The sequence below is a fragment of the Jaculus jaculus genome, chromosome X (assembly GCF_020740685.1).
Source record: "Jaculus jaculus isolate mJacJac1 chromosome X, mJacJac1.mat.Y.cur, whole genome shotgun sequence".
NCBI lineage: Eukaryota > Metazoa > Chordata > Mammalia > Rodentia > Dipodidae > Jaculus > Jaculus jaculus.
Window position 1 is genome coordinate 114,432,981 of NC_059125.1, and position 10,847 is coordinate 114,443,827.

Sequence of the window (10,847 nt, forward strand, 5' to 3'; positions counted from 1 at the left end):
TCTAGCCCAGGCTAACCTGGCACTCACTCTATAGGCCCAGGCTGGCCTTGAACTCATGGCAATCCTCCTAATTCTGCCTCCCTTCCAAGTAATGGGATTAAAGGCATGCACAAAACACACAGCTGAACTAAGTATTTATGAGACTTCTACACTCATATATTCCTTATAGCTTTATTCCCAATAGTCAAGAAATGGAAGCCATAGGGATAGAGAGGTGGCTCAGCAGTTAAATCGCTTGCCTAGATGATTGGAGTGTGTGTGTGTGTGTGTGTGTGTGTGTACTAAGAGATAAAAATAATGTGCACAATAGAATGTTATTTAGCTTTAAAAATTATGAAATTCTGTCATTTAAAAATATTTTATTTGGGCTGGAGAGATGGCTTAGCAGATAAGCGCTTGCCTGTGAAGCCTAAGGATCCCGGTTCAAGGCTCGATTCCCCAGAACCCACGTTAGCCAGATGCACCAGGGGTGCACACATCCGGAGTTCGTTTGCACTGGCTGGAGGCCCTGGAACGCCCATTCTCTCTGTCTCTATCTGCCTCTTTCTCTGTCTGTCACTCTCAAATAAATAAATAAAAATAAACAAAATAAAAAAATATATATATATTTTATTTATTTGCAAGAAGAGAGAAAGAATGAACTCACCAGGGCCTCTAGCCACTGCAAACAAACTACAGATACATGCACCATTTTGTCTATCTGGCTTTACATGGGTACTAGGGAATTGAACCCAGGTTGTTAAGCTTTGTAGGCAAGTGCCTTAACCACTGAGCTATCTCTTCAGCTGCCCAAATCCTATCATTTTTAATAATATGGAACTGGAGATTATTATAAATGAAATAAGCCAGGCACAGTACTACATGATCTCATTCACATTTGGAACCTAAAACTCTTAATTTCATATAAGTTCAGCAAATTGGTGGTTATCAGAGGCCAGGGAGAATGTGGGAGCAAAGACTAATGAATGGGCACCAAGTTTCAGCTAGGTAGAAACAAGAAGGTCTGGTGTGCTATTGCTCAGTAAGGTAACTATGAATAATAATAATAATATGCTGTATGATTCACAAAGCCTGAAGAAAGAATTTTGAAAGTTTTCACTGTAAATAAATGGTAAATGTAGACCAGGCCTGGTGGTGCACACCTTTAATCCCAGCACTCGGGAGGCAGAGGTAGGAGGATTGCCATGAGTTCAAGGTCACCCTGAGATGACAGAGTTAATTCCAGGTCAGCCTGGGCTACAGAGAGACCTTACCTCGACAAACCAAAAAAAAAAAAAAAAAGGTAAATGTTTGAAAAGTTATGATGAATCTTATTTAAATATTATATAATATATACATGTTGGATAACCTTGCATAAGATCCACTAACATGCACACTTTTTGTTTCATGTATAAGTTTTAAAATAAAATACATATTTAAAATACTATTTCCATATATCTTTTCCCTAACTTTTCTAAATGTTAACTTCTTATTTTTTCAAGGTTGAATTTCATTCTAGCCCAGGCTGACCTGGAACTCACTATGTAGTCTCAGGGTGGACTCCTACTTCTGCCTCCCCATTGCTGAATTAAAGATGTGTGCCACCACGCCCAGCTCAATGTTAACATTTAAAAAAAAATTTTTTTGTTCATTAATTATTTATTTGAGAGTGACAGAGAGAAAAAGAGACAGAGAGAGAGAGAGAGAGAGAGAGAGAGAGAGAGAGAGAGAGGTTGAGAACAGGCGCGCCAGGGCTTCCAGCCACTGCAGACGAACTCCAGACGCGTGCGCCCCCTTGTGCATCTGGCTAACGTGGGACCTGGGGAACCGAGCCTCGAACCAGGGTCCTTAGGCTTCACAGGCAAGCGCTTAACCGCTACGCCATCTCTCCAGCCCAAAGGTGTGCCTTTTATCTAAAGAATCCTGGGTCCCATCCCTAGTACCATAAAAAAATAAAATAAAATAAAATAAAGCAAAACCCTCCAAAATTCTTTATAGTGCCTAGCACACTTAACACTGAGGGGGTACACTTGTATACAAATTTTCTTTAGCTGATTCTTCTTTTACCAGAAGCACAAAAGTGACTATGGCTTTCACAGGATATGCCCTATTCTCTGGCACTGTACAAAAAGAACAGTTTCTATAACCAGCTGCATTACTGTTAAAATCCACCAAAGTGAGCCTCAAGAGAAGGCTTAGTGGTTAAAGGTGGTTCTCTGCAAAGCCTGCTGGCTAGGTTCAATTCCCCAGCTACCCACATAAAGCCAGAAAGGCATTCAATTGCAGCAGCAAGAGACCCTGGCACAACCATACACACAAACACACACTAGCAAACAGGTATTTATTTCTTTATTTAAGAGCGACAGACAGAGAGAGAGAGAGAATAGGCATGCCAGGGCTTCCAGCCACTGCAAACGAACTCCAGACGCATGCGCCCCCTTGTGCATCTGGCTACCATGGGTCCTGGGGAATCAAGCCTCAAACTGGGGTCCTTAGGCTTCACAGGCAAGCACTTAACCGCTAAGCCATCTCTTCAGCCTGCAAACAGATTTTTTTTTCCTTTTTTTTTCTAGTTTTCTTTTTTTTTTTTTTAATTTTTATTAACATTTTTCATGATTATAAAATATATCCCATGGTAATTCCCTCCCTCCCCACCCCCACACTTTCCCGTTTGAAATTCCATTCTCCATCATATTACCTCCCCATTACAATCATTGTAATTACATATATACAATATCAACCTATTAAGTATCCTCCTCCCTTCCTTTCTCCACCCTTTATGTCTCCTTTTCAACTTACTGGCCTCTGCTACTAAGTATTTTCATTCTCACGCAGAAGCCCAGTCATCTGCAAACAGATTTTTAAAATCAACTAGTGTAGATATTGTAGCCTCTCACAATTATATAACAATTATGTTCCCCAGGACCAACAAAGTTGGATTAACGATTGCTCCTTTGGAAGAAGTCAAATTATTCCTATTTATAAATGATACACTTAAAACATACAAGTCTCCACCACAAAATCCTTAGATCTGATAAACACTTGCAACAAAGTAGTAGAATACAAAATCAACACATAAAAACTAGTAGCTTTGGGGGCCAGAGAGATGGTTCAAGTCAGTAAAGTATTTGCCCTGCAAACATGAGGAATTAAGCTTGGATCTCCAGCACCCACATAAAAGCCAGGCACTGCAGCACAATCCAAGACAGGGGGATCCCACAGGCTTGCTGGCCAGCTAGTCTAGCCTAACTGGAGAGTTGAGGTTCAGTGACTCTGCCTCATAAATAAATAAAGGGGGCTAGAGAGATTGTTCAGTGGTTAAGGTACCCACGTAAAGGCAGATGCACAAGTTAACACATGCTTCTGGAGTTTGCTTGCAGTAGCTGGAGGCCCTAGCATGCTCATTCTCATTCTCTCTCTCTCTTTCTCCTTCTTTCTTTCTTACTATCTCTCTCTCTCCCTCTCTCTCTCTCTCTCTCTCTCTCTCTCTCTCTCTCTCTCTCTCTCTCTCTCTCTTTTTGATTTTTCGAGGTAGGGTCTCACTCTAGCCTAGGCTGACCTGGAATTCACTATGGAGTCTCAGGTTGGCCTAGAACTCACGGCAATCCTCCTACCTCTGCCTCCCGAGTACTGGGATTAAAGGCATGCACCGCCACGCCCGGCTTTCTTACTATCTCTTAAATAAGTAAATAAATGAAATATTTTTACAAGGGGCACAAGCATCTGGAGTCCGTTTGCAGTGGCTAGGCCCTGGCATGCCCATTCTCTCTGTATCTGTCTCTCTTCTATCTCTCTCTCTCTCTCTCTGCTTGGAAATAAATAAAATTAATAAATAAAATTTAAAAAAGAAAAGCCAGCAAGTCCTTCTTGCATACTCTTATTAAAAAATAAATAAAAAATAAGGTCACTCTTATTAAAAAATAAATAAAAAATAAGGTCACGGCCACAGCCACAGGAACTGCAGCAATGGTGGCAACCTAGGCCAGCAGCTGGAGCGGTGGTGTGGGGCATTTAGAGCCATGGAAGAAGACCCAGGGGTGGAGAAAATAGAATTTGTCCCACCAGATGGACTTGAGACATCTGAGTAAACCGCGGTTGAGAATGAAGACGACATTCAGTTTGTTAGTGAAGGACCACTGAGACCTGTTCTGGAATATATTGATCTGGAGAGCAGTGATGATGAAGAGCCCAGTACATCTCATAGTGATAGGATGCCTGAATCTAAGGTGCCATCCTCTAGATCATCACCCAGAACTGTATTGCAGCCACAGTGCTCCTCTTCCCAGTGGAGACAGCAGCTCCTCCTCTGGGGCTTGTGCCAACAGTCCACAGAGAATAGTTTCTCAGCCTTCCTCTGTTGAGAGCCCATTGCATGGACAAGATGCCATCCTCTACCTCCAGACACAAGTGGCTGAGATGTCCTGAGTGATATGTGATCTGCAGTCCAAGAGCTGCTTTAGATTCCATCATTCTAGGTTGAGTGAAAAGTCCTCAGTTTCTTGGGATATGTTCACCTCCAAAGAAGACAGTTTATCCACAGTCGATGAAGAGCCTGTTGGCAGATCTCCATTAGCTGACGACAAAGTGCAAACAGCTGACCTCACCCAGTTGAGCTTCACAGGACATTTTTTTTTCTAAGTAGGGTCTCACTCTACCCCAGGCTGACTTGGAATTCACTATGTAGTCTCAGGGTGGACTCAAACTCACGGCGATCCTCCTACCTCTGCCTCCAGAGTGCTGGGATTAAAGGTGTGCGCCACCACACCCGGCTTCACAGGACTTTTGAAGAGAATGGAACAAAGAGGGTGACATTACAGTCTGAAATTGAAGCATGTGAGGGAAACCCTGATTATGTGACCTCTAAAAAGCGCTTGGTTCCTCCATTACATCCTCTTTTGAGAATTGCCACCACTGAAGTTTTTAAAGACCAAGCAGATTGTCATCCTTCTTCCTTCATGGGACATAGGGTATATCCTGTGGCCAAGGACACCTCTCCTTTCTACCCAAACCCACCAGCTGAGGGACCCATTGTAGAAGCACTAGAACACAGCAAAAGAGGAAAAGCACTGTCTCCTTTAGATTCTACCTCAAAAGAAATGGAGGTCATGGGTTGCAGGTTCTACCATGCTGCCTCCATTGCAGCCCACGCTGCTAGCTACATGGCCTATCATCTCAGTATTAGCATAAACTCTGGGAGGACATGGAGGATCTGGCGCAAGACCCTGAGTTCTACAGTGGGAAAGCAAGGTGTGTGATATCCGATGGCATGGATGCAGGACTTTGGCAGCTTTGTACGACTAGAGACATAATGGACTCTGTAGTTAGAGTTATGGCCATGGCAGTAGACTATAGAAGACAGGCCTGGCTCCGACTTACATCACTCACTAAGAGAGCCCAGGAGAAGATCTTACACTTGCCCTTTGGTGGTACTTCTCTTTTTGGACATGATGTGAATGCAGAAGAAAACAGTGTTCAGAAAAATGAATATAAGGACTATAGTAAATATTATAACCTGCATCAATACTTTATAGTCATATAGACCAGAAAGCACATTATCACAATAAAGGGTACTCCAAATGGGATTGGTACAAATCCCAAAACCACCCCTATAAATACAGGAAAAGGGGGAACTCTCCCAAATGCTATGGGCACAAGAATTAACCTGTTGGTGTTTAGTGGAATAACCATCCAAGATCCTATTTCACTTGTTCTGCCCCACACAGACAGGATCTAGAAGTAAGATGTTACCTCAAAAATTAATGTATATCTGGAATGACATAGCTAACATTGGAATTCTAGACTTTTGGAATGAAATATGTATAAGAAGACATACGCTTTATTGGCTAAGTAGAAACATTAGTGTAAGCAGTGTTGGACAGAGGTTCTTCCATTATTTCTGGTCCAAAATAAGTACAGGGGAGGACACTTAGGAATGTGAATCCTTTTGTGATTAAAGGAAAAGAGTAAATTTGTTCTCAGGAAAATTTTGTTGGTAAACTGAGGACTATGGATTTTGGACTTGGGAGTAATCTACTTTTGTGTCTGTTTATTAAGAGCAGTGGTAAACCTTTCATTTTTAAGTCATCAGTGCTTCCTTCAGGCTTCATCTTCACAGATCTTCAAAAAATTGATGGATCTGGTGCAGTCTCTTTGTCAAGATGGTCAACTCACTATGAGTTCATATTATCAAGCTTTGCAAGACACCAGACTCAACCATGAAGCTATATGTCAGCATGAATTCATGAAAATTTTTACCAAATCCATTTTGCTTCAAAATGGGATGGATAGCTGTTATAGGTCTGCTATGGGAACCAACATAGGAAAAGACTTTTCACCTGTAATATCACTATAGAAAATGTCACAGTAACTTCTCTTCATCAAGACTATGACGGTCACCATACTGTGACCATTCATAAAGCTACATGTGAGATAGTTCTTTGTTGTCATCACTTCTTATCAAGCTCCATATCAACTGCCTGTGAGACTCAGTCTTAGTCTTAGAAATCTCTATAATGTGACCCTTTCACTAAGATGGTCTTCCTAACTTAATCTTTTTTTTTTGGGGGGGGGCTTTTTGAGGTAGAGTCTCACTGTAGCCCAGGCTGACCTGGAATTCTCTATGTCATCTCAGGGTGGCCTCGAACTCATGGCAATCCTCCTGCCTCTGCCTCCTGCGTGCTGGGACTAAAGGCGTGCACCATCATGCCCGGCTCCTAAATTAATCTTTTAAGAAGTTGATTCTAGCCGGGCGTGGTGGCGCACGCCTTTAATCCCAGCACTCGGGAGGCAGAGGTAGGAGGATCACCGAGAGTTCAAGGCCACCCTGAGACTCCATGGTGAATTCCAGGTCAGCCTGAGCCAGAGTGAGACCCTACCTCAAAAAAGAAAAAAAAAAAGTTGATTCTTTTGATACTGTATAGAGTTTGATTCTTCAAACTCTATATAGTATGTGTGTCAGTGTCATGGAAATACAGGATATTATTTATATCATCCAGGCATGCAAATAAGAATTTGTTAAGAGCAAGAATTTGGAATTCCAAACAAGCCAGGCATGGTGGTGCACACCTTTAACCCCAGTACTTAGGAGGCAGAGGTAGGAGGATCGCCGTGAGTTTAAGGCCACACTGAAATGACATAGTGAATTCTAGGTCAGCCTGGGCTAGAGTGAAACCCTACCTAAAAAACAAAACAAAAAAGAAAGAATTCCAAATAAGCCTGACAATCAGATCCTGCATTGAAATAAAGAGAAATACAATGATTAAGCCTGAACTGGTCTATTGAGATCATTTAGCAACTTTAGACAAGTTGTATCTAAAGTTAATATGTATTTACTTTATTTTTCTTTATTTTATACAAAAGTTGACCTCTGCTTCTTAAGTTCATGCCAGTGTTCTACAGACTCTTTCAAACTGAACTCTAAAACCTATAACAAACAAAAAATGTTTAAGAACTCACATAGAGATTCTTGGAATTTATTATCATGTTTACTGCACCAGTCTTGTCTCCTTGACATTTGTACTCTAGTTTTATTCTGAGAAAGAAGTAGCTACCTGATTTTACTGGGAAAAGGTTTTAACTTGAGACTAAGAGTATAAAACAAAACATAAATTTAGCCTTAACTATTTTCACATTATTGTGCATATCTTTTCTTAAATATTTGAGGCAGCACTACTCTGTTCCTTCTGATACTTATGTTGCTCAGTAATGAAGACTGTGTAACATCGTTGGGACTGGAGAGATGGTTCAGTTGGTCAAATGCTTGCTGTGTAAGTATGAAGGCCTAGAGTTTGGATCCCCAGCGCATACATTAAAAAAAAAAAAAACTGAGCGCAGTGGTACTGGGGATGCAGACAGGAGGATCCCTAGGGCTTGCTAGCCAGCTAATCTAGCTGAATTGGTGAACTTTGGGTTCAGTAAGAGACCCTGTCTCAAAAAGAGGTGAGGAGTAATTGATGATATCTGTTCAACCTTTGACCTTCCTATACATAACACACACATTTGCACACATGCACACAAATAAGTAGTGTTAACTGTGTTACTTAACCCACTCTATTTGATAAGCCCAAGCAACTTCAAGGAATTCCATTTTTCTGGAGGTGAAAAGGTATCCAGCAAACTAGATTTGTGGCAAGTTAATGAAAGGTTTTGGCAGTTGAGTGGGTTGGGGACAGAGTGCAATAGAATGGAAACAACATTTAGCTACAGTTTCTTGATTCAGAAACAGCATCTTTTTTTTTTTTTTTTCTTTTCGAGGCAGAGTCTTACTCTAGCTCAGGCTGACCTGGAATTCACTATGTAGCCTCAGGATGGCCTCGAACTTGTGGTGATCCTCCTACCTCTGCCTCCCAAGTACTGGGATTAAAGGCATGTGCCACCACAGCTGGCTTATGGACCTTGTTCCTTTTTTTAAATTTTTTTTGGTATATTTATTTGAGAGTGACAGAGAGAGAAAGAGGCAGATAGAGAGAGGGAGAGAGAATGGACACGCCAGGGCCTCCAGCCACTGAAAATAAACTCCAGATGCATGCGCCCCCTTGTGCATCTGGCTAATGTGGGTACTGGGGAGTCAAGCTTTGAACCGGGGCTTCACAGGCAAGCGCTTAACCACTAAACAATCTCTCCAGCCCAGGACCTTGATCTTGAAAATGTTACTTCTTGAGTAGATACAACATATATATGGAAACAGTGTGATTTCTTGTAGTTACTATTTATAGAGAAATGCTATTTCCATGAGTTGTTTTATGAAGTGCCCTTTCACATTTTTGCTGAGGACTCCACAAGCTTGGGCTGCAGGTCACCTAGAAATCAAGTTAGATCTGAGCTGGAAACCTCCTTTCTCATGTACCTTCTTTGTCAGTATATTTCTATTTATTTGCTTAGCTTTCAAAATGTCTGTTTGAGCACAGCATAACCTCTTTCAGGCTACTTGGATATTACTTAGTACTACTACACTGAATGATACGTCAGTGACCTGATTGACAGTGTATTGACATATCCAATATTACTTCTCAGGTATCATAAGCAAGGAGGTTCAAAATGACAAACTCCAGAAGTCCCTGTAGCTGTAAAATTGGATACTGATAAAAGGTGGACATACAGTTAAATGACACATTATTATCCTTTTGTTTGTTTGTTTGTTTGTTTTTTGAGGTAGGGTCTCACTCTGGCCCAGGCGGACCTGGAATTCACTATGTACTCTCAGGGTGGCCTCGAGCTCACCTCCTACCTCTGCCTCCCGAGTTCTGGGATTAAAGGCATGCGCCACAACGCCCAGCTCACACTGTTATTCTTGAAGGTATAATTAATTAGGAATCTGATGAGGGCTTGAAATTAGAGATTAGATCTTTTTAGAAATGATGTAAAGACTGCAGTAACTGACGCTTTTCGCTTTAATGTGAAACACTCTGCCCAGTCTTGCTGTTGAGGTTCCTTATTTTCAGATTTGCCGTTACGTGCTTAATGTTTGTGGCTAGACCAGTGTGTCTTACGCATGTCATCCTATATTGTTTTAGTGGGTATACAAATCAATCAGTTATTTTTTCATTTAAAATAAAGATGATGTTATTGGTATATGGGTGATCATTACTGTATTAAATGCAAATCTTTTGGTTATTTTTTTCCAGTATAAGAAGTTTGTAAACCATTAAAATGTATGGAATTTCTCCCCTACTGGATGATTAACAAGAACTTTGTTTTATTAAATCTTTTTTCTCTTACTAAAATAATAAATAAATAAAGGTATACTTCCTATGAGTTTTAGGCCAGGAAGACCTCTGACACCCCAAAACATTACAGGCCATTGCCAAAGTTCTTTGTTGCCCACCAGAATTAGATGGTAAGATCTTATTGCTAAAGACTCCACAAGCTTGGGCTGTAGGTCACCTAGAAATCAAGTTAGAGCTGAGCTGGAAACCTCCTTTCTCTTGACTAGCTATCAGAATGCTGGAAAGAGCTGTGCAGCATGCACCTTTTATTTATTTATTTATTTATTTATTTATTTATTTATTTATTTTTGTTTTGTTCTTTGTTTTTCTAGGTAGGGTCTCGCTCTAGCCCAGGCTAACCTGGAATTCACTATGTAGTCTCAGGATGGCCTTGAACTCATGGCGATCCTCCTACCTCTGCCTCCTGAGTGCTGGGATTAAAGGCGTGTGCCACCACACCCAGCTGCATGCACCCTTTTTGAAAAGAGAAGTCATTAACAGTGTTAAACAACAATGGACCCTGTAAGCCTTAAGACAGGCCAGCCAGGTCAAATGGGCCAACTGGTACAATATCTACATGTCTATTGTGGGGGAAACCAACTGTTCTCTGACTAGACTGGAGGCCTGTAAGGAATACATGCATAGCACTGAAAACCTAGTCAAAAGCCTATGGATGAGACAGTCATAAGCCTTAAGGGAGTTAACAACTAATGTTGTCTGGCTAAATGCATATATTATACCCCCCAAACTTCCCTCTACATTTTTATGTTTATGCCCATATATTAATGCTCACTTCCCACTTTTTTTTATTTAAGAGAGTGAGAGAGGTAAAGTGGCACACACACACACACACACACACACACACACACAAACACACACACACACCCACAAAGAAAGAGAGAATGGGATCACCAGGGCCTCCATCCACTGCAAAAAAAAAAAACTCCTGGGCTTCTGTGTGAGAATGAAAATACTTAGTAGCAGAGGCCAGTAAGTTGAAAAGGAGACATAAAGGGTGGAGAAAGGAAGGGAGGAGGATACTTAATAGGTTGATATTGTATATATGTAATTACAATGATTGTAATGGGGAGGTAATATGATTGAGAATGGAATTTCAAAGGGGAAAGTGTGGGGGTGGGGAGGGAGGGAATTACCATGGGATAT

At 41.2% G+C, this 10,847-nt stretch overlaps 1 pseudogene; it reads left to right on the top strand.

Annotated features, from left to right (window-relative positions):
• The first annotated feature begins 3,998 nt into the window (after positions 1-3,998).
• On the top strand, positions 3,999-5,640 carry LOC101616912 (annotated as a pseudogene).
• The last annotated feature ends 5,207 nt before the right edge of the window (positions 5,641-10,847 follow it).